A 25,372-nucleotide genomic window follows, 5' to 3' on the forward strand; every position below is an offset into this window, starting at 1 on the left:
TTTCGCACAATTCGCTTAGTTCATATGAGGACGGAAAGGCGACCTCAGGTTTTTTCTCTTTATACATGTGTACCCTCGTGTCCGGGACAGGGGGTTCCTCGGTGATATGCAAAACGTCTTTTATAGCAATAATCATATAACGAATACCTTTAGCCACTTTTGGCTGTAATTTTGCATCCTCATAATCGACACTGGAATCTGAATCCGTGTCGGTATCTGTGTCAGTGATTTGGGATAATGTGCGCTTCTGAGACCCGGAAGGTCCCGGTGCCACTGGGACAGGCATGGTCCGACTACCTGCCCGTTCCCTAGCCTCAGCTTTGTCTAATCTCTTATGTAATAAATTAAAATTAGCACTCAAGACATTCCACATATCCATCCAGTCCGGTGTCGGCGCTGCCGACGGCGACCTGACATTCATGCACTCCCCCTCCTCCTTAGGTGAGCCTTCAGCGTCAAACATGTCGACACACACGTACCGACACACTGCACACACACAGGGAATCTCTTTTCTGAAGACAGGTACCCCCTAGGCCCTTTGGAGAGACAGAGAGAGAGTATGCCAGCACAAACCCCAGCGCTATAACCCAGGAAAAAAACACAGTATGTTCTTCCAATAGCACTGAAACACCTGTATACCGCCAATTATGTGCCCCCCCCCCCCCCTCCCTCTTGAAAACCCACTGTCACCGTGTGTAAGCAGGGGAGAGTTCGGGGAGCTTCCTCTCAGCGCTGTGCTGTGGAGAGAAATGGCGCTGGTGAGTGCTGAGGGAGAAGCCCCGCCCCCCTCGGCGGCGGGCTTCTGTCCCGCTCAAAATTTGTAAAACATGGCGGGGGCTCTTTTATATACATGTACAGTACCCAACTGTACATGTATATATCTCTTTTTGCCATAGGAGAGGTTTTTATTGCTGCCCAGGGCGCCCCCCCTGCGCCCTTGCAGTGACCGGAGTGTGTGAGGTGTATGGGAGCAATGGCGCACAGCTGCAGTGCTGTGCGTTACCTCAGTGAAGCTCACGAAGTCTTCTGACGCCTTTGAAGCCTTCTTTCTTCTCATACTCACCCGGCTTCTTTCTTCTGGCTCTGTGAGGAGGACGGCGGCGCGGCTCTGGGACGAACGTCCAGGACGAACCTGTGTTCCAATCCCTCTGGAGCTAATGGTGTCCAGTAGCCTAAGAAACAAGACCTTGCAACTCAGAGAAGTAGGGTTGCTTCTCTCCTCAGTCCCTCGATGCAGGGAGTCTGTTGCCAGCAGTGCTCCCTGAAAATAAAAAAAACTAACAAATATACTTGAACAGGAAACTCAGGAGAGCTCCCTGCAGTGCACCCATCTCCTCTGGGCACAGTCTCAAACTGAGGTCTGGAGGAGGGGCATAGAGGGAGGAGCCAGTGCACACCAGAGTCAAAGTCTTTCTTAAAGTGCCCATGTCTCCTGCGGAGCCCGTCTATTCGCCATGGTCCTTACGGAGTCCCAGCATCCTCTAGGACGTTACGAAACATCCTTTATTGCAATAATCATATAATGAATACTTTTGGCCACCCTTGGGTGTAACCTCGCATCATCGTAGTCGACACTGGAATCAGAATCCGTGTCGGTATCAGTGTCTGCTACTTGGGACAGGGGACATTTCTGAGACCCTAAAGGGCCCTGTGACACAGCCAAAGCCATGGATTGACTCCCTGTTCCATCCCTGGACTCTGCTTTGTCCAACCTCTGATGTAATAAAGACACATTTGCATTTAAAACATTCAGCATATCCATCCAATCATGTGTCGGCGTTGCCGACGAAGACACCACAATCATCTGCTCCACCTCCTCCTTAGATGAGCCTTTCCGCTTCAGACATGCCGACACACGCGTACCGACACCCACACACACTCAGGGATATATCTATATGGAGACAGTTCCCAATTAAGGCCCTTTGGAGAGACAGAGAGAAAGTATGCCAGCACACACCCAGCGCCAACTGACACTGGAAACAAGATTCCCAGATAAACAGCGCTTTTACATAAATATATGTATATCTATACACTCACTGCGCCTTACAAGTGCCCCCCCCCCCCCCCTCTTTTTTGCCCTGTGTCATCTGCAGTGTGCTGTGGAGAAAATGGCGCTGGTTAGTGCTGTGGGATCAAGCTCCGCCCCCTCAGCGGCGGGCTTCGGTCCCGCTCTATTTTTCAATACTGGTGGGGGATTTTAAAATATGTATTGCTTCCGCAGCCTATATATGCCTGTTAGCCAGTCCTAGAGGTTTATTATTGCTGCCCAGGGCGCCCCCCATGCGCCCTGCACCCATCAGTGCCTGCAGTGTGTGTTGTGTGTGGAAGCAATGGCGCGCAGCGGTAACGCTGCGCGTTACCTCAGAGAAAAACTGAAGTCTTCTGCCGCCTGTGAAGTCTTCTTTCTTCTTATACTCACCCGGCTTCTATCTTCCGGCTCTGTGAGGATGACGGAGGCGCGGCTCCGGAACGAACGGCGAGGGTGAGACCTGCGTTCAACCCTCTGGAGCTAATGGTGTCCAGTAGCCTAAGAAGCAGAGCCTATCATTTAAGTAGGTCTGCTTCTCTCCCCTCAGTCCCACGATGCAGGGAGCCTGTTGCCAGCAGTGCTCCCTGAAAATAAAAAACCTAACAAAATTCTTTTTCAGAGAAACTCAGGAGAACTCCCTGTAATGCACCCAGTCTCCTCTGGGCACAGGATCTAACTGAGGTCTGGAGGAGGGGTATAGAGGGAGGAGCCAGTGCACACCCATTCTAAAGTTCTTTATAGTGCCCATGTCTCCTGCGGAGCCCGTCTATACCCCATGGTCCTTACGCACAAAATTCTAATTTTCTGAGTTTCACCTGTACATTACCAGATTTTTCACTCCAACCCAAAAAATTGGACAGATATTATTATAGTATGTATCCAGCTTTACTCTCTCTGCACTATAGTGCAACATGGCTTTGCTCAGGTACACAGGGGGGTCATTCAGAGTTGATCGCTCGCTAGCTACTTTTTGCAGTGCTGCGATCAGATAGTCACCACCTATGGGGGAATGTATTTTCGCTTTGCAAGTGTGTGAACGCTTTGGCAGCCAAGCGGTACAAAAATGTTTTGCGCAGTTTCTGAGATGCCCAGAACTTACTCAGCAGCTGCGATCACTTCAGCCTCTCTAGGACCGGAATTGACATCAGACATCCGCCCTGCAAACGCTTGGACACGCCTGCGTTTTCCCAACCACTCCCAGAAAACATTCAGTTGCCACCCACAAACGCCTTCTTCCTGTCAATCTCATTGCGATCGGCTGTGCGAATGGATTCGTTGTTAAATCCATCGCTCAGCAACGATCCCCTTTGTACCTGTATGACGCGGCTGCGCATTGCGGTGCATACGCAGTTTTGCCAAATTTTGACCTGATCGCACCGCAGCGAAAAAACCTAGCGTGTGATCAGGTCGGAATGACCCCCACAGTTACTTGTTTTTAAATGGGTGTGGGTCAAAAGGCACACAGTAAAAAGGATGACCCCTAAAGGTAGAAACAATGAAAAGGTCGATGGACAGGGTTGCGCTTCTATCTGTCCACATATTTTATGACTGCCAGCCACCAGCGCTGGTTTGCCGATCACACTAACCATAAATAATTAAATTTAGTGCTGGATCACCAAGTACCCTGCGGCACTCAGCTTGGGAGCCACTGACTTAGTGAATCACTTGTAAAATAAATATTTTCTTACTGCTCAGCTGATATCGGACGTTGTTGGTTAGTCGGTTTCCTAATAAAAGTTGGCAGCTTTCAGTTAATTCCTGAACAATATGGATGTTTATACTACTCATCATTACATACTATTGAAGTCTCTTACTACAGATAACAGTATTGCTTTTATTGTGCACAATAGTCTACTGTAGAAATCTGAAGAGTTATGGGCCCTACCCACTGGGCATTTTCCGCCGAGGTGCCGAACAGCCTATATGGCTGACGGGCGACCCGGCGGCAGGGGGAGTGAAGTTTCTTCACTCCCCCCGTCACCCAGCCCCATAGCCCTGCATGCTAATATGGACAAGATTGCCCATATTGGCATGCATGTATAGACGAGCCGGCACCAACGATGAACGAACGTGGGGCAGCGCATCATTCATGCCTACACACTGAAAGATATGAACGATATGAGATCGTTCATATCTTTCAGTGTAATTGCGTAGTGTGTAGGGCCTATAGAGCCAGGATAAGGAATGTAAAAACTAAAACGAGCGTATTCACCAATATGTATGTGTGTGTATATATATATATATATATATATATATATACACACACACATACATACACACACACACTAATTATATATATATTATATATATATATATATATATATATATATATATATATATATATAAAAATAAAAAAAATTTAATAAAAACAATCCGTCCTACTTAAACTTAACATACGGGGAGTCAGGCAATATACTCATTTCCATAACATCAACTTAGCGGGATAAACCTTCACGTTTGTCACCTAACTACAGAATGACACGGTCCGTCCGACACTACCCACATTCCTGACTGGCTGGAAGTATAACAGCATTAGAGTCTTTCACCCAAATATACATGTGTGGAGAAAAAAAAAAAGGCACAGCACACCAACATCAAAACCTCATCTCAACTGTGAAGTATGGTGGAGGGGGCATCATGTTTGGGGCTGCTTTGCTGCCTCAGGGCCTGGACAGATTGCTATCATCAACGGAAAAATGAATCCCCAAGTTTATCAAGACATTTTGCAGGAGAACTTAAGGCCATCTGTCCACCAATTGAAGCTTAACAGAAGATGGGTGATGCAATGGGACAACGACCCAAAGCACAGAAGTAGATCAACAACAGAATGGCTTCAACAGAAGAAAATACGCCTTCTGGAGCGGCCCAGTCAGAGTCCTGACCTCAACCCGATTGAGATGCTATGGCATGACCTCAAGAGAGCGATTCACACCAGACAACCCAAGAATATTGCTGAACTGAAACAGTTTTGTAAAGAGGAATGGTCCAAAATTCCCCCTGACTGTTTGTGCAGGTCTGATTTGTAACTACAGGAAACGTTTGGTTGAGGTTATTGCTGCCAAATGAGGGTCAACCAGTTATTAAATCCAAGGGTTCACATACTTTGCTCACCCTGCACTGTGAATGTTTACATGGTGTGTTCAATAAAAACATAAGAACATATTGTTTGTGTGGTATTAGTTTCAGCACACTGTGTTTATCTATTGTTGTGACTTAAGGCCCACACACATTAGACGATGTCGCGTCTAATGTTTCCCCTCCCGGGCCGGCCGGTCGGCGTCCGCCTGTACGCACTGAGCGATATGACCGCTCATATCGCTCAGCGACGTCACGCCCCCGCCAGCCCTGCATGAAGGTCGTGCCCTACCGACAGCGACGATCGTTGCCGACCCGTGGGGCCGCGCATCGGTCGTCGCTGGCGGCATACACACTTGACGATAAAATGAGCGACGTCGCTTAAGGAGGGGGAAAAATAAGATTTTACTCACCGGTAAATCTATTTCTCGTAGTCCGTAGTGGATGCTGGGAACTCCGTAAGGACCATGGGGAATAGACGGGCTCCGCAGGAGACTGGGCACTCTAAAAGAAAGATTAGGTACTATCTGGTGTGCACTGGCTCCTCCCTCTATGCCCCTCCTCCAGACCTCAGTTAGGATACTGTGCCCGGAAGAGCTGACACAATAAGGAAGGATTTTGAATCCCGGGTAAGACTCATACCAGCCACACCAATCACACCGTATAACTCGTGATACAATACCCAGTTAACAGTATGAAATATAACTGAGCCTCTCAACAGATGGCTCAACAATAACCCTTTAGTTAGGCAATAACTATATACAAGTATTGCAGACAATCCGCACTTGGGATGGGCGCCCAGCATCCACTACGGACTACGAGAAATAGATTTACCGGTGAGTAAAATCTTATTTTCTCTGACGTCCTAGTGGATGCTGGGAACTCCGTAAGGACCATGGGGATTATACCAAAGCTCCCAAACGGGCGGGAGAGTGCGGATGACTCTGCAGCACCGAATGAGAGAACTCAAGGTCCTCCTCAGCCAGGGTATCAAATTTGTAGAATTTAGCAAACGTGTTTGCCCCTGACCAAGTTGCAGCTCGGCAAAGTTGTAAAGCCGAGACCCCTCGGGCAGCCGCCCAAGATGAGCCCACTTTCCTCGTGGAATGGGCTGTTACTGATTTAGGATGCGGCAATCCAGCCGCAGAATGCTCCAGCTGAATTGTGCTACAAATTCAGCGAGCAATAGTCTGCTTAGAAGCAGGAGCACCTATTTTGTTGGGTGCCTACAGGATAAAAAACGAGTCAGTTTTCCTGACTCCAGCCATCCTGGAAATATACATTTTTAAGGCCCTGACTACGTCCAGTAACTTGGAATCTTCCAAGTCCCTAGCAGCCGCAGGCACTACAATAGGTTGGTTCAAGTGAAAAGCTGATACCACCTTAGGGAGAAACTGGGGACGAGTCCTCAATTCTGCCCTATCCATATGGAAAATCAGATAAGGGCTTTTACATGACAAAGCCGCCAATTCTGACACACGCCTGGCCGAAGCCAAGGCCAATAACATGACCACTTTCCACGTGAGATATTTCAAATCCACAGTTTTAAGTGGCTCAAACCAATGTGATTTTAAGAAACTCAACACCACGTTGAGATCCCAAGGTGCCACAGAAGGCACAAAAAAGGGGCTGAATATGTAGCACTCCCTTTACAAATGTCTGAACTCCAGGCAGTGAAGCCAGTTCTTTCTGGAAGAAAATCGACAGAGCCGAAATCTGGACCTTAATGGAACCCAATTTTAGGCCCATAGTCACTCCTGACTGTATTAAGTGCAGAAAACGACCAAGCTGAAATTCCTCTGTTGGGGCCTTCCTGGCCTCACACCACGCAACATATTTTCGCCAAATACGGTGAGAATGGTTTGCGGTTACTTCTTTCCTGGCTTTTATCAGCGTAGGAATGACTTCCTCCAGAATGCCCTTTTGCTTTAGGATCCGGAATTCAACCGCCATGCCGTCCAACGCAGCCGCGGTAAGTCTTGGAACAGACAGGGCCCCTGCTGTAGCAGATCCTGTCTGAGCGGTAGAGGCCATGGGTCCTCTGATATTATTTCTTGAAGTTCTGGGTACCAAGCTCTTCTTGGCCCATCCGGAACCACGAGTATCGTTCTTACTCCTCGTTTTCTTATTATTCTCAGTACCTTTGGTATGAGAGGCAGAGGAGGGAATACATAAACCGACTGGTACACCCACGGTGTCACTAGAGCGTCCACAGCTATTGCCTGAGGGTCCCTTGACCTGGCGCAATATCTAGTTTTTTGTTTAGGCGGGACGCCATCATGTCCACCTGTGGCCTTTCCCAACGGTTTACCAACAGTTGGAAGACTTCTGGATGAAGTCCCCACTCTCCCGGGTGTCGGTCGTGTCTGCTGAGGAAGTCTGCTTCCCAGTTGTCCACTCCCGGAATGAACACTGCTGACAGTGCTAAGACGTGATTTTCCGCCCATCGGAGAATCCTTGTGGCTTCTGCCATCGCCATCCTGCTTCTTGTGCCGCCCTGTCGGTTTACATGGGCGACTGCCGTGATGTTGTCTGATTGGATCAGTACCGGCTGGTTTTGAAGCAGAGGCCTTGCCAGACTTAGGGCATTGTAAATGGCCCTCAGTTCCAGAATATTTATGTGTAGGGACGACTCCTGACTTGACCAAAGTCCTTGGAAATTTCTTCCCTGTGTGACTGCCCCCCAGCCTCGAAGGCTGGCATCCGTGGTTACCAGGACCCAGTCCTGTATGCCGAATCTGCGGCCCTCTTGAAGATGAGCACTCTGCAGCCACCACAGTAGAGATAACCCTGTCTCCAAGGACCAGGGTATCAGCCGATGCATCTGAAGATGCGATTCCGACCACTTGTCCAAGAGGTCCCACTGAAAGGTTCTTGCATGGAACCTGCCGAATGGAATTTTGCTTCGTAAGAAGCTACCATTTTTCCCAGGACTCGTGTGCAGTGATGCACCGATACCTGTTTTGGCTTCAGGAGGTCTCTGACTAGAGATGACAGCTCCTTGGCTTTCTCCTGCGGGAGAAACACTTTTTTCTGTTCTGTGTCCAGAACCATCCCCAGGAACAGCAGGCGTGTGGTAGGAACCAGCTGTGACTTTGGAATGTATAGAATCCATCCGTGCTGTTGTAGCACTTCCCGAGATAGTGCTACTCCGACCAACAACTGCTCCATGGACCTCGCCTTTATAAGGAGATCGTCCAAGTACGGGATAATTAAAAACTCCCTTTTTTCGAAGGAGTATCATCATTTCTGCCATTACCTTGGTAAAGACCCTCGGTGCCGTGGACAGTCCAAACGGCAGTGTTTGGAATTGGTAATGGCAATCCTGTACCACAAATCTGAGGTACTCCTGGTGAGGATGGTAAATGGGGACATGTAGGTAAGCATCCTTGATGTCCAGGGATACCATGTAATCCCCCTCCTCCAGGCTTGCAATAACCGCCCTGAGCGATTCCATCTTGAACTTGAATTTTTTTATGTATGTGTTCAAGGACTTCAAATTTAAAATGGGTCTCACCGAACCGTCCGGTTTCGGTACCACAACAGTGTGGAATAGTAACCCCGTCCTTGTTGAAGTAGGGGCACCTTGACTATCACCTGCTGGGAATACAACTTGTGAATTGCCTCTAGCACAGCCTCCCTGCCTGAGGGAGTTGTCGGCAAGGCAGATTTGAGGAAACGGCGGGGGGGAGACGCCTCGAATTCCAGCCTGTACCCCTGAGATACTACTTGAAGGATCCAGGGATCCACCTGTGAGCGAGCCCACTGATCGCTGAAATTTTTGAGGCGGCCCCCCACCGTACCTGGCTACGCCTGTGGAGCCCCCGCGTCATGCGGTGGACTCAGAGGAAGCGGGGGAAGAATTTTGATTCTGGGAACTGGCTGACTGGTGCAGCTTTTTCCCTCTTCCCTCGTCTCTGTGCAGAAAGGAAGCGCCTTTGACCCGCTTGCTTTTCTGAAGCCGAAAGGACTGTACCTGATAATACAGTGCTTTCTTAGGCTGTGAGGAAACCTGAGGTAAAAAAATTTCTTCCCAGCTGTTGCTGTGGATACGAGGTCCCAGAGACCATCCCCAAACAATTCCTCACCCTTATAAGGCTCTATGTGCCTTTTAAAGTCAGCATCACCTGTCCAGTGTCGGGTCTCTAATACCCTCCTGACAGAATGGACATTGCATTACTTCTGGATGCCAGCCGGCAAAATATCCCTCTGTGCATCCCTCATATATAAGACGACGTCTTATGTTCGCAAAATAGTATCCCTGTTTGACAGGGTTACAGACCACGCTGCAGCAGCACTATCTGCAGGTCTCAGTCTAGTACCTGAGTGTGTAAATACAGACTTCAGGATAGCCTCCTGCTTTTTATCAGCAGGTACCTTCAAAGTGGCCGTATCCTAAGACGGCAGTGCCACCTTTTTTGACAAACGTGTGAGCGCCTTATCCACCCTAGGGGATATCTCCCAGCGTAACTTATCCTCTGGCGGGAAAAGGTACGCCATCAGTAACTTTTTAGAAATTACCAGTTTCTTATCGGGGGAACCCACGCTTTTTCACACTTCATTCACTCATTTGATGGGGGAACAAAACACTGCCTGCTTTTTCTCCCCAAACATAAAACCCTTTTTTAGTGGTACTTGGGTTAATGTCAGAAATGTGTAACACATTTTTTATTGCCGGGATCATGTAACGGATGTTCCTAGTGGATTGTGTATATGTCTCAACCTCGTCGACACTGGAGTCAGACTCCGTGTCGACATCTGTGTCTGCCATCTGAGGGAGCGGGCGTTTTTGAGCCCCTGATGGCCTTTGAGACGCCTGGGCAGGCGCGGGCTGAGAAGCCGGCTGTCCCATAGCTGTTACGTCATCCAGCCTTTTATGTAAGGAGTTGACACTGTCGGTTAATACCTTCCACCTATCCATCCACTCTGGTGTCGGCCCACAGGGGGCGACATCCCATTTATCGGCATCTGCTCCGCCTCCACATAAGCCTCCTCATCAAACATGTCGACACAGCCGTACCGACACACCGCACACACACAGGGAATGCTCTGACTGAGGACAGGACCCCACACAGCCCTTTGGGGAGACAGAGAGAGAGTATGCCAGCACACACCAGAGCGCTATATAATGGAGGGATAAACACTATCACTGAGTGAATTTTTTCGCGGACTTTTCTCCCGCTTTTTTATGGATTCTGGCAGGGGTAATTATCACATATATAGCCTCTGGGGCTATATATTGTGATTATTTTGCCAGCCAAGGTGTTTTTATTGCTGCTCAGGGCGCCCCCCCCCCAGCGCCCTGCACCCTCAGTGACCGGAGTGTGAAGTGTGTATGAGGAGCAATGGCGCACAGCTGCAGTGCTGTGCGCTACCTTGGTGAAGACTGAAGTCTTCTGCCGCCGATTTTCCGGACCATCTTCATGCTTCTGGCTCTGTAAGGGGGACGGCGGCGCGGCTCCGGGAACGAATACCAAGGACGGGTCCTGCGGTCGATCCCTCTGGAGCTAATGGTGTCCAGTAGCCTAAGAAGCCCAAGCTAGCTGCAAGCAGGTAGGTTCGCTTCTTCTCCCCTTAGTCCCTCGTTGCAGTGAGCCTGTTGCCAGCAGGTCTCACTGTAAAATAAAAAACCTAACATATACTTTCTTTCTAGGAGCTCAGGAGAGCCCCTAGTGTGCATCCAGCTCGGCCGGGCACAGAAATCTAACTGAGGTCTGGAGGAGGGGCATAGAGGGAGGAGCCAGTGCACACCAGATAGTACCTAATCTTTCTTTTAGAGTGCCCAGTCTCCTGCGGAGCCCGTCTATTCCCCATGGTCCTTACGGAGTTCCCAGCATCCACTAGGACGTCAGAGAAATGAGCGACGTCGCTCATTTTTTCGTTAAGTGTGTATGGACCTTTAGATGAAGATCAGAACACATTTTATGACCAATTTATGCACAAATCCAGGAAATTCTAAAGGGTTCACATACTTTTTCTTGCAACTGTATGGTGGGAGTACAAATTTGAAAACAAAAGACAAACATTAAAGTTCTTATGTCATGTCAAACAAGTGTCATTGTCCCTTTTCCGGTCCCTTTCTCATTCTATATTTTAAAGGGGCTGTTTAAGCACATTATAAACTGAAGAATAAAAACGTTTCCATGCAATATCCCTTTAATATGATTTTTTTGCATAATGCACAGAAACTACTTTTATTATGATGTAACGGCTCATCGAACCATCCTTGTTCACAGCGTTAGAACGCTTTCCAAAATAATGAATACACGTGACCGTGCAAGCTTCTATCTCAGGATTTATAGCAGACCAAAATTCCATTATTGCCCTTAATCTACCCATCAATTACAAAGTAGAAAAAAAAACCTGTTAGGTCTTACTTGAAATTTATCTCCAAATTAACACCTGAAGCCGCTATGTTAGACAAGTGCCCTATAGAATAGAAATACTAAATAGGATTAGGCTATTTAATGGCCGCCCCCGAGTTGGATGACCTCCACCTGAGTTATGGTAATGGTGTAGTAATAGTCATACGCTTTAAAAATGAGATCATTGTCCTGCATCTGGTCACTTTACAGCAAACACATGATCATCTTTACTGAGAATTTATCAAGAGTAGACAAGAGGACAGACTAAATTCAAAATCGATATAGCCACAAAACCTGTTTTATGTCCATACATCTAATGTACACCTTGGAGTCTATTCAATTGGTGCCGGTTTTTACAACAGTCGGAAAAACCGGCACTTGTCGAAAAACACGTGGATCGGCGGATTAGCCGTGGATCCACGTGTTCTGTCGAATTAGCGCCCAATTCAGACAGGATTTTGGACCCTTTTTCGACAATGCTGATTCGAATTAAAAAAAAAGTCGGCTCATCATTGTCTAAAACGGGCAAAACCTGTTGGAATTGCCCGCTAATTGAATACTGAACTGTCGGATCCTCTCCGTCGGAGAAGATCCGACAGTCATTGAAAAGGCCCCATAGTATCAAATGCTGCAGTATCACAGTGTATGGAACCCCAGTATCCTCTAGGACGTAAGAGAAAATTGGATTTTAATTACCTACCGGTATAAACCTTTTCTCGTAGTCCGTAGAGGATACTGGGGTTCCATTTAGTACCATGGGGTATAGACGGTTCCACTAGGAGCCATGGGCACTTTAAAAATTTGATAGTGTGGGCTGGCTCCTCCCTCTATGCCTCTCCTACCAGACTCAGTCTAGGAAACTGTGCCCGAGGAGACGGACATACTTTGACAGAAGGATAGATAAGGATAGTGGTGAGATTCCGAACCAGCACACACACAACAAGGAGGAGAGCCAAGCTAACCAAATTTGAAACAGGAACAGCAACGGCTGAACCAACATTACTTAACTAAGTAACAGTGCAGGAAGAACGAAGCACCGGGCGGACACCCAGTATCCTCTACGGAATACGAGAAAAGGATTTACCGGTAGGTAATTAAAATCATATTTTCTCTTACGTCCTAGAGGATACTGGGGTAACATTTAGTACCATGGGGATGTACCAAAGCTCCCAAACTGGGTGGGAGAGTGCTGAGGTTCCTACAGAACTGATTGACCAAACTGAAAGTCCTCAGAGGCCAAAGTATAGAACTTGTAGAACTTAGAAAACGTGTTCGAATCCGACCAAGTAGCTGCTCGGCGGAGCTGTAAAGCCGAGACACCCCGGGCAGCTGCCCAGGAAGAACCCACTGACTTAGTACAGTGGACCTGTACAGATTTTGGACATGGCAAACCTGTCGTGGAATAAGCATGCTGGATAGTAAGCCTGATCCAGCGTGCAATTGTCTGTTTTGAAGTAGGACATCCAATTTTATTGGGATCATAAAGAACAAACAGCGAGTCCGATTTTCTGTGACCAGCTGTTCGCTTTAAATACACCTTCAAAGCCCTCACAACATCCAAAAGACTTTGAAGTAGCAGAGGTGTCGGTAACAACCGGAACCACAATAGGTTGGTTGATGTGAAACGCAGATACCACCTTAGGAAGAAATTGCTGACGAGTTCTGAGTTCAGCTCTGTCCTCATGGAAAATTAAATAGTGACTTTTGTGAGACAAAGCCCCCAGCTCTGACACACGTCTTGCTGAAGCCAAGGCAACAGTGTGACGGTCTTCCACGTAAGATATTTTACGTCCACCTCCTGTAACGGTTCAAACCAGTCCGATTGGAGGAACTGCAGCACCACATTGAGATCCCAAGGTCCCGTGGGAGGCACAAAGGGAGGTTGGATGTGCAGAACACCTTTCAAGAAAGTCTGGACCCCAGGGAGAGAAGCCAATTGTCTCTGAAAGAAAATGGACAAGGCCGTAATCTGGACTTTTATGGAGCCCAGACGTAGGCCCACATCCACACCTGCCTGCAGAAAAAGCAGGAAACGTCCCAGATGAAATTCCACTGCAGAATAATTTCTGCTCACACCAAGAGACGTATTTCTTCCAAATACGATGGTAATGCTTAGACGTTACCCCCCTTCCTGGCTTGGATCATAGTCGGGATAACATTGTTAGGGATACCTTTCCTGGCTAGAATCAGACCGTTCAACTTTCATGCCGTCAAACATAGCCACGGTAAGTCCTGATAGACGAACGGGCCCTGTTGCAGAATATCCTCGCGAAGAGGTAGAGACCACGGATCTTCATGGAGCATCTTCAGAAGGTCCGCATACCAGACCCTTCTTGGTCAGTCTGGAGCAATGATTATTGCTTGAACCTTTTCCCTTTTTATCCACTTTAGAATTCTTGGGATCAGAGGAAGTGGAGGAAACACATACACCATCTGACAGACCCATGGAGTCGTCAGGGCGTCTACCGCCACTGTCTGTGGATCTCTCGATCTGGAACAATACCGCCTGAGCTTCTTGTTGAGACGAGAGGCCATCATGTCGATCTGTGGATATCTCCATCGACGTGTCAAGCACCTAAACACTTCCGGGTGAAGGCCCAACTCCCCCGGGTGCAGGTCGTGTCTGCTGAGGAAGTCTGCTTTCCAGTTGTCTACTCCCAGAATGAAGACCGCTGACAACGCCAGTGTTTTTTTCTGCCCAGAGGAGAATTCTTAACATTTCCGACATTGCTGCTCTGCTTTTCGTTCCACCCTGCCAGTTTATGTACGTCGCCGACATCACATTGTCCGACTGGGCCTGAATGGCCCGATCTTGAAGAAAAATAGAGTTTGACGGCAGAAAAGAACCACGGCCCATCTAGTCTGCCCCTTTTTTTTATCCTTTAGGCAATCTCAACCCTTTTTGAACCTTAATTCTTTGTAAGGATATTCATATGCCTATCCCAAGCATGTTTAAATTGCTCTACAGTCTTAGCCTCTACCACCTCTGATGGGAGGCTATTCCACTTATCCACTACCCTTTCTGTGAAGAAACTTTTCCTTAAATTTCCCCTGAACCTCCCCCCCTCCAGTCTCAGTGTATGTCGAGTTCTAATACTTCTCTTCCTTTGAAGAATGTTTTCCTCCTGAACTTTGTTAAGACCCTTGATATATTTGAAAGTTTCTATCATGTTTCCCCCCCTTCTTTCCTCCAAACTATACATGTTAAGATCTTTTAGCCTTTCCGGTGAAGTTTTGTGACGTAGGCCATGCACCATTTTAGTTGCCCTTCTTTGTACAGGGCAACTAAAGATGTGAGACCTGCAGAAGAGCGTTGTATATGGTCCTGAATTCCAGAATATTGATTGGAAATAGGACATCCTGACTTGACCATCTTCCTTGAAACTGCACCCCCTGGGTGACTGCTCCCCAACCTCTGAGGCTTGCGTCTGTGGTTAACAGAATCAAGTTCTGAATTCCGAACCTGCGACCCTCGACGAGGTGAGAAGTCTGTAGCCACCACAGAAGGGAGATCCTGGCCTTTGGTGACAGACAGACCCTCTGGTGCATGTGAAGATGCGATCTGAACCATTTGTCCAACAGATCAAGCTGGAAGGGTCTTGCGTGAAACCTTCCGTATTGAAGCTCCTCGTAAGCGCCCACCATTTTCCCCAGAAGGCGAATGCATAGATGCACCGATATCCGGGTTGGCTTCAGGACATCCCGAACCATCGACTAGATTACCAAAGCCTTTTCCAACGGAAGGAACACTTTCTGCGACTCTGTGTCCAGTATCATTCCCAGGAATGGAAGCCTCCGTGTTGGCTCCAGGTGGATTTTGGAAGGTTCAGAATCCACCCGTGATCCTGGAGGAGTTTGGTTGAGAGACCAATGCTGTCCAGCAACCTTTCCCTGGACGGTGCTTTTATCAGGAGATCGTCCAGGTACGGAATTATGTTTACTCCCTGTTTGCGGAGTAGAAACATCATCTCTGCCATCACTTTGGTGAACACCCTCTGTGCCGTGGAGAGACCAAATGGCAGGGTCTGGAACTGGTAGTGACAGTCCTGCAGTACAAACCATAGGCAAGCCTGATGAGGCGGCCAGATCGGAATATGAAGGTACGCATCCTTGATATCCAGAGACACTAGGAATTCCCCCTCCTCCAGACCTGAGATTACTGCTCTCAGATACTCCATCTTGAATTTGAACAATCGTAAGTACGGGTTCAACGACTTGCAGTTCAGAATCGGCCTTACCGAACCGTCCGACATCGGTACTACAAACAAGTTGGAATAGTACCCCTTGTTATGCAGATGAGGTGGAACAATGACTTGAGTCTATACCAGTTTTTGGTTGGCATGCTGTAAAGTTATACTTGCCTCTTGTGAAACTGGTAAGCCTGATTTGAAGAATCTGTGAGGTGGGAGCTCTTGGAACTTCAGTCTGTAGTCCTGGGAAATAAGATCCATGACACGAATTTGACCAGATCTGACTAAAGAATCGTAGTCGGGCTCCCACCTGACAGCCTTCCAGGGATTGATGTCAACCGTCATGCTGAAGGCTTTGAGGAAGCAGAGCCTGAGCTCTGTTCCTGAGCGCCTGCATTTGCTGGTTTGCTTGGTTTACCTCTTGCGCCGCTGGAGGACGTAGAAGCACCTCTGGGTTTGCCCTTGAACTTGGCCGTCCGAAAGAACTGCAACTTAGAAGCTGAATAAATCTTCTTGGTTTGGGGGCTGCGGAAGGACGATACATAGACTTACCCGCAGTAGCTTTGGAGATCCATTTGTCTAGTTCATCTCCAAACAAGGCCTCTCCCGTGAATGGTAGGCCTTCCACGCCTTTCCTGTAGTCCGCAGTCCACTGGTGTAGCCACAAGCCTCTGCGTGCCAACACTGCCATAGCGGTGGTGCATGCGTTAAGCAAGCCTATCTCTTTTATGGACTCCACCATAAAGTTTGCAGAGTCCTGTATATGCTGCAGGAGTAAAACATCCCCCCTTGGCAAGGAATCTAACCCCTCAATTAGGTTACCTGACCATTTAGCAATGGCTTTTGTGATCCACGCACATGCAATAGTGGGTCTTCTTTTAGGGAGGCTGCACCAGGGACAGGCAATACAAACTTTCGTGACAGCCTAGAGACTGATGCGTCCACTATGGGCGGATTTTCCCATTTTTTCCTATCTTCCAAAAGAAAAGGAAAAGATGAGAGCAACCTTTTAGGGATTTTAAATTTCTTATCAGGATTAACCCATGGTTTTTCAAACAGGGTATTCAATTCCTCTAACGCAGGAAAAGTAACCGAGGACTTCTTTTTTACATTAAAATAAGATTCCTCACACTCCTCTGACACCTTATCAGGAATATGCAGAACGTCTCTGATAGCCTCTATAAAGAGCCTCTATTCCCTGCGACAGAGCCGCATTCCCCCCCCCCCCTGACAAACCAGTGATATGTGCAAGGTGATAAAGGCACCAGCCAATCAGATCCTAACTGTTAATTTACATATTGGAGCTGATTGGCTGCTGCCTTTATCACCTTGCACATATCACTGCTTTATCACTTCCTTATGCCGTCTCCAAGTTAATACATTTGCCCCTGAGTCTCTGTTCATAAACTCATCCATCGTATGTTTTAAGTATTGCGTCTCTTTCACATTGTGTGACAATTTTGTAGAAAGAGTGGAGATCATTTCTTTAAGAGAATGAACCCACTCCGGTTCAGCCCTGCTATTCTGGGAAGGTGCACTGCCCTGAGAATGAACCCCCCTGGTGAGGAAATACACTCCGCTGTACATGAAACACACTCTTTGCCTGACATAATGTAATGTAACAACACACATACAGGAAAATGTTAAGCACAATTAACCCACAAAGAGCCCTTCAGGGAGACACAGAGTTTTTGGAGCCAGCCCCCACTGCGCCCTTATCGCTAATACCAAGCTTAGCCGGGTTGCAGACTAAGTACCCTGATAGGGGACTTAGTACACTAATAATCGCTCCCCCCCTGCTATGACCCCCTGTTACCGCTGAGGTAATTTGGATTAACACCAGAGCAGATGCGCGTCCCTGTCAGTCAGCGTCTGTGTCCACTGCAGAGGGAAAATGGCGCTGGTTAGCTGCTGGATCCTCTCATAGTGAAGCCTCACCCCTTCAATGGCGCGTGGTCTTCCCGCTTTTTTTATACTGGCTAAGGTAATTTTTGTGCTTAAAATGGAGCAGAACCATTTTAAGGCTGCGTTTGCCAGTCTGGGTACTGTGTTCAGTATACAGAGACACAGTTGTGTACTGTGTCCAGAGACACATTCCGCCCCATTGAGAAGCCGTGCGTCTCTGTACCCTCGTGCCGCCATAATGGCCGGCGCCCCGCTAACCGGTACACCGGCTCAGTACTCACCACTCTTCATTCTTGACTCTGTTAGGGGTGGCAGCGTGCTGTGGGAATGTATGCTTGCCGTGGTGGGGCTTTCGAATAGTTCCCTCAGGAGCTCAGTGTCCTGTCAGTGGGGAACCAAGTCCCACGAAGCAGGCAGGCTGGTGCCAACCAGCCCTGCCTGAAAATAACAAACAGAGATAATAAATGCAGAAAACTCTTCATGAGCTTCCTTCAGCGTGACCGGCTCCTCCGGGCACATTTTCTAAACTGAGTCTGGTAGGATGGGCATAGAGGGAGGAGCCAGCCCACACTATCAAATTCTTAAAGTGCCAATGGCTTCTACTGGACCCGTTGAAACATCTTCACAGAACAACTAGAGGTATGTAATACATATTACAGTGCATCTCTCTACTAGGTCTTCATTGTGGGTTTACTTTTAAATGGCAACCCTACCGCCACCAGACAGCCTTGTAAAAGGGGAGAGTCATATTCTGCAGGCATATTTGTTTCTGTGTTGCCCTAAGGTGCAACAACAAATCTGCAGTTTACATACAATTCTATCTAATGCACAGAACTTAGCCTGTCTTCATGGTTGTGTCTGTTTTACCTTCGTGCTCAGGACCTGGAAGTGACACCAAGCCTTAAGATGGCCATACACTGCATATTTTTTCCATACCAGCTGACCAACAGTACAATAAACTGAGAAATTTAAAACGGCATCAATACAAGGAACAGTACACCAAATTAAATTGACAGAACGACGGTCTTGTCATATTTGACAATAAGAACAAAAAGACAATCATGACTTTTTTTTGCCATTGGACGATTAATATCCATGTACATACAATGAATCATAATCGATCAGAACAGTTATACGTCGGCTGGAAAAATCTTTCTGCCCATGGCCACCTTAGGATTATACAATGTTGCTTTTCAGCATGAAAAGAAAATTACTTTCGGGACCATCCAACATCCAAACGAAGCGCAAGCCTTATCTATATGGCCACGTGCCCACACTATCTACGGTATTTACATACTGTATTTGTGGTTCTACGCCTAAAGACAGGCATAAAGCTTTATGCACAATAACATCTATGTACCATAATAAGTGCCCAGATCACTGCCGTTCAGGAGAAACGTTACTTGCCTACATGCAGTAGCCGAGGGGGAGGGGGGGGGGCATAAAATAAATAAATAAATAAAATAAGAATTTACTTACCGATAATTCTATTTCTCGTAGTCCGTAGTGGATGCTGGGACTCCGTCAGGACCATGGGGAATAGCGGCTCCGCAGGAGACAGGGCACAAAAGTAAAAGCTTTAGGATCAGGTGGTGTACACTGGCTCCTCCCCCCATGACCCTCCTCCAAGCCTCAGTTAGGATACTGTGCCCGGACGAGCGTACACAATAAGGAAGGATTTTGAATCCCGGGTAAGACTCATACCAGCCACACCAATCACACTGTACAACCTGTGATCTGAACCCAGTTAACAGCATGATAACAGCGGAGCCTCTGAAAAGATGGCTCACAACAATAATAACCCGATTTTTGTAACAATAACTATGTACAAGTATTGCAGACAATCCGCACTTGGGATGGGCGCCCAGCATCCACTACGGACTACGAGAAATAGAATTATCGGTAAGTAAATTCTTATTTTCTCTGACGTCCTAGTGGATGCTGGGACTCCGTCAGGACCATGGGGATTATACCAAAGCTCCCAAACGGGCGGGAGAGTGCGGATGACTCTGCAGCACCGAATGAGAGAACTCCAGGTCCTCCTCAGCCAGGGTATCAAATTTGTAGAATTTTGCAAACGTGTTTGCTCCTGACCAAGTAGCAGCTCGGCAAAGTTGTAAAGCCGAGACCCCTCGGGCAGCCGCCCAAGATGAGCCCACCTTCCTTGTGAAATGGGCATTTACATATTTTGGCTGTGGCAGGCCTGCCACAGAATGTGCAAGCTGAATTGTACTACACATCCAACTAGCAATCGTCTGCTTAGAAGCAAGAGCACCCAGTTTGTTGGGTGCATACAGGATAACAGCAAATCAGTTTTCCTGACTCCAGCCGTCCTGGAAACCTATATTTTCAGGGCCCTGACAACATCTAGCAACTTGGAGTCCGACAAGTCCCTAATAGCCGCAGGTACCACAATAAACTGGTTCAGGTGAAACGCTGACACCACCTTAGGGAGAAACTGGGGACGAGTCCGCAGCTCTGCCCTGTCCGAATGGACAATCAGATATGGGCTTTTGTGAGACAAAGCCACCAATTCTGACACTCGCCTGGCCGAGGCCAGGGCCAACCGCATGGTCACTTTTCATGTGAGATATTTCAAATCCACAGATTTGAGCGGTTTAAAATGTGATTTGAGGAATCCCAGAACTACGTTGAGATCCCACAGTGCCACTGGAGGCACAAAAGGGGGTTGTATATGCAGTACTCCCTTGACAAACTTCTGGACTTCAGGAAGTGAAGCCAATTCTTTTTGGAAGAAAATTGACAGGGCCGAAATTTGAACCTTAATGGACCCCAATTTGAGGCCCATAGACACTCCTGTTTGCAGGAAATGCAGGAATCGACCGAGTTGAAATTTCTTCGTGGGGCCTTCCAGGCCTCACACCACGCAACATATTTTCGCCACATGTGGTGATAATGTTGTGTGGTCACCTCCTTCCTGGCTTTAACCAGGGTAGGAATGACCTCTTCCGGAATGCCATTTTCCCTTAGGATCCGGCGTTCCACCGCCATGCCGTCAAACGCAGCCGCGGTAAGTCTTGGAACAGACATGGTACTTGCTGAAGCAAGTCCCTTCTTAGCGGCAGAGGCCATGAGTCCTCTGTGAGCATTTCTTGAAGTTCCGTGTACCAAGTCCTTCTTGGCCAATCCGGAGCCACGAGTATAGTTCTTACTCCTCTACGTCTTATAATTCTCAGTACCTTGGGTATGATAAGCAGAGGAGGGAACACATACACCGACTGGTACACCCACTGTGTTACCAGAACGTCCACAGCTATTGCCTGAGGGTCTCTTGTGTTCAGGCGGGACGCCATCATGTCCACCTTTGGTCTTTCCCAACGGTTTACAATCATGTGGAAGACTTCCCGATGAAGTCCCCACTCTCCCGGGTGGAGGTCGTGCCTGCTGAGGAAATCTGCTTCCCAGTTGTCCACTCCCGGAATGAACACTGCTGACAGTGCTATCCCATGATTTTCCACCCAGCGAAGAATCTTTGCAGTTTCTGCCATTTCCCTCTTGCTTCTTGTGCCGCCCTGTCTGTTTACGTGGGCGACTGCCGTGGTGTTGTCCCACTGGATCAATACCGGCTGACCTTGAAGCAGAGGTCTTGCTAAGCTTAGAGCATTGTTTTATGTGGAGAGAAGTCTCCAGACTTGATCACACTCCCTGGAAATTTTTTCCCTGTGTGACTGCTCCCCAGTCTCTCTGGCTGGCATCCGTGGTCACCAGGACCCAGTCCTGAATGCCGAATCTGCGGCCCTTTAGTAGATGAGCAATCTGCAGCCACCGCAGAAGAAACACCCTTGTCCTTGGAGACAGGGTTATCCGCTGATGCATCTGAAGATGCGATCCGGACCATTTTTCCAGCAGATCCCACTGAAAAGTCTTGCGTGAAATCTGCCGAATGGAATCGCTTCGTAAGAAGCCACCATTTTTCCCAGGACCCTTGTGCAATGATGCACTGACACTTTTCCTGGTTTTAGGAGGTTCCTGACTAGCTCGGATAACTCCCTTGCTTTCTTCTCCGGGAGAAACACCCTTTTCTGGACTGTGTCCAGAATCATCCCTAGGAACAGCAAATTGTCGTCGGAAACAGCTGCGGTTTTGGAATATTTAGAATCCACCCATGCTGTCGTAGAACTACTTGAGATAGTGCTACTCCGACCTCCAACTGTTCTCTGGACCTTGCCCTTATCAGGATATCGTCCATTTTCTTTGAAGAAGAATCATCGTTTCGGCCATTACCTTGGTAAAGACCCGGGGTGCCGTGGACAATCCAACCGGCATCGTCTGAAACTGATAGTGACAGTTCTGTACTACGAACCTGAGGTACCCTTAGTGAGAAGGGCAAATTGGGACATGGAGGAAGCATCCCTGATGTCCCGGGACACCATATAGTCCCCTTCTTCCTGGTTCGCTATCACTGCTCTGAGTGACTCCATCTTGATTTGAACCTTTGTATGTAAGTGTTCAAATATTTCAGATTTAGAATAGGTCTCACCGAGCCGTCTGGCTTCAGTACCACAATATAGTGTGGAATAATACCCCTTTCCTTGTTGTAGGAGGAGTACTTTGATTATCACCTGCTGGGAATACAGCTTGGGAATTGTTTCCAATACTGCCTCCCTGTCGGAGGGAGACGTTGGTAAAGCAGACTTCAGGAACCTGCGAGGGGGAGACGTCTCGAATTTCCAATCTTTACCCCTGGGATACTACTTGTAGGATCCAGGGGTCCTGTACGGCCCCAGCGTCATGCTGAGGACTTGGCAGAAGCGGTGGAAGGCTTCTGTTCCTGGGAATGGGCTGCCTGCTGCAGTCTTCTTCCCCTTTCCTCTATCCCTGGGCAGATATGACTGGCCTTTTGCCCGCCTGCCCTTATGGGGACGAAAGGACTGAGTCTGAAAAGACGGTGTCTTTTTCTGCTGAGATGTGACTTAGGGTAAAAAAGGTGGATTTTCCAGCTGTTGCCGTGGCCACCAGGTCCGATGGACCGACCCCAAATAACTCCTCCCCTTTATACGGCAATACTTCCATGTGCCGTTTGGAATATGCATCACCTGACCACTGTCGTGTCCATAAACATCTTCTGGCAGATATGGACATCGCACTTACTCTTGATGCCAGAGTGCAAATATCTCTCTGTGCTCTATAGTCAATAAAATACTGTCCCTGTCAAGGGTATCAATATTTTCAGTCAGGGAATCCGACCAAGCCACCCCAGCGCTGCACATCCAGGCTGAGGCGATAGCTGGTCGCAGTATAACACCAGTATGTGTGTATATACTTTTTAGGATATTTTCCAGCCTCCTATCAGCTGGCTCCTTGAGGGCGGCCGTATCTGGAGACGGTAACGCCACTTGTTTTGATAAGCGTGTGAGCGCCTTATCCACCCTAAGGGGTGTTTCCCAACGCGCCCTAACTTCTGGCGGGAAAAGGTATACCGCCAATAATTTTCTATCGGGGGAAACCCACGCATCATCACACACTTCATTTAATTTATCTGATTCAGGAAAACTACATGTAGTTTTTTCACACCCACAGAATACCCTTTTTTGTGGTACTTGTAGTATCAGAAATATGTAACACCTCCTTCATTGCCCTTAACATGTAACGTGTGGCCCTAAAGGAAAATACGTTTGTTTCTTCACCGTCGACACTGGAGTCAGTGTCTGTGTCTATGTCGACCGACTGAGGTAAATGGGCGTTTTAAAGCCCCTGACGGTGTTTGAGACGCCTGGACAGGTACTAATTTGTTTGCCGGCCGTCTCATGTCGTCAACCGACCTTGAAGCGTGTTGACATTATCACGTAATTCCTTAAATAAGCCATCCATTCCGGTGTCGACTCCCTAGAGAGTGACATCACCATTACAGGCAATTGCTCCGCCTCCTCACCAACATCGTCCTCATACATGTCGACACACACGTACCGACACACAGCACACACACAGGGAATGCTCTGATAGAGGACAGGACCCCACTAGCCCTTTGGGGAGACAGAGGGAGAGTTTGCCAGCACACACCAAAACGCTATAATTATACAGGGACAACCTTTATATAAGTGTTTTCCCTTATAGCATCTTAATATATAATCATATCGCCAAATAAGTGCCCCCCCTCTCTGTTTTAACCCTGTTTCTGTAGTGCAGTGCAGGGGAGAGCCTGGGAGCCTTCCCACCAGCAGTTCTGTGAGGGAAAATGGCGCTGTGTGCTGAGGAGATAGGCCCCGCCACCTATTCCGGCGGGCTCTTCTCCCGGTTTTTCTGAGACCTGGCAGGGGTGAAATACATCCATATAGCCTCAGGGACTATATGTGATGTATTCTTTAGCCAGAAAAGGTATTAACATTGCTGCCCAGGGCGCCCCCCCCAGCGCCCTGCACCCTCAGTGACCGTTGGTGTGAAGTGTGCTGAGAGCAATGGCGCACAGCTGCAGTGCTGTGCGCTACCTCATGAAGACTGAAAAGCCTTCAGCCGCCGGTTTCTGGACCTCTTCTTACTTCGGCATCTGCAAGGGGGTCGGCGGCGCGGCTCCGGTGACCCATCCAGGCTGTACCTGTGATCGTCCCTCTGGAGCTAGTGTCCAGTAGCCTAAGAAGCAAATCCATCCTGCACGCAGGTGAGTTCACTTCTTCTCCCCTAGGTCCCTCGTTGCAGTGAGCCTGTTGCCAGCAGGACTCACTGAAAATAAGAAACCTATCAAAACTTTTACTCCAAGCAGCTCTTTATGAGAGCCACCTAGATTGCACCCTGCTCGGACGGGCACAAAAACCTAACTGAGGCTTGGAGGAGGGTCATGGGGGGGAGGAGCCAGTGCACACCACCTGATCCTAAAGCTTTTACTTTTGTGCCCTGTCTCCTGCGGAGCCGCTATTCCCCATGGTCCTGACGGAGTCCCAGCATCCACTAGGACGTCAGAGAAATAAAAGTTAAGGTTGCAAGTGTCATATCTATATAGGCGTTATGCATACACATGCAAAATACAAATAAGATAAAATAACTATACTATGGATACATGTAACAGTAATGCTGACATACATGCATGCATAGAACAATACAGTATGCATAGGAGAGAACTTTTTAAGAATTATTGGAACTCCATGCCTTGGGGGACAACATACAATACACAAGTAGAACAAATAAACACTTATAGAATGGTCTCTGCAGACACAGACATTAGTGAGTTGTAAGTGAGAGATGGGACCAGTGCACACATCTGCCGCAGGCTCCCTATGGGCCACCCTGCAGCCGGTACACCTGAGCAGATAGCCCGGGCTGTACACTTGACCCGTTACCCCGCAGTACTGCTCCTACTGACAGGTGGCAAAGTGCCTGTTTCGCCCTCCTTGGGGCTCCTCCCACTGCCCAGCCCGGTGCCTCACCCCCCAGCTGGGTGTCGGAGTCCGGTCTCGGTGCATTTCCCCTTTAAGAGCGGCTCCCGGTGCAAGACGTTCCGTCCGGAGACAGGAGACAAGAAGAGGGGGGCTTCTGCTGCTGGCTGCTGCTGCTGAGATACAGACAGGACGCGGTAGGATGACGTCACGGGAGACGCCGACCCATTGGCGGCTCCATGTTGGAGGAGGCAAGCCTGTGGGCGTGGTGACAGAAAGGGATAATGATGGCCTTGGATGGTACTACTAGCCTGCCCTGAGGGGAGGAGGACGGTCCCAGAGGGAGGCTGGGCGGCAGTGAGGGAGGCTACTATGACATAGAAGTGATAGACAGTCGTCGGAGGAGGGCGTTATTATTTGGATTAATGCATTAAGGTTACTCTCTCTCTCTTGCTCCAGGGCTCATTGTTCTGCTCCAGT

General features: G+C 48.3%; 1 protein-coding gene across 5 annotated transcripts in view; it reads right to left on the minus strand.

The window, feature by feature from the left end:
• Window positions 1–25,141, minus strand: part of WIZ (WIZ zinc finger) — a 122,872-nt gene extending 97,731 nt beyond the window's left edge. For 3 of the 5 annotated variants that reach the window (XM_063931660.1, XM_063931657.1, XM_063931656.1), the window contains exon 1: window positions 24,944–25,139. The gene's annotated coding sequence lies outside the window, so the exon portion shown is untranslated. Of the gene's footprint in view, window positions 1–24,943 lie in introns of all 5 variants that reach the window. The other 2 variants (XM_063931659.1, XM_063931658.1) reach the window with 2 other exon arrangements.
• Window positions 25,142–25,372: the final 231 nt, after the last annotated feature.

This window comes from Pseudophryne corroboree, chromosome 6 (genome assembly GCF_028390025.1).
Source record: "Pseudophryne corroboree isolate aPseCor3 chromosome 6, aPseCor3.hap2, whole genome shotgun sequence".
NCBI lineage: Eukaryota > Metazoa > Chordata > Amphibia > Anura > Myobatrachidae > Pseudophryne > Pseudophryne corroboree.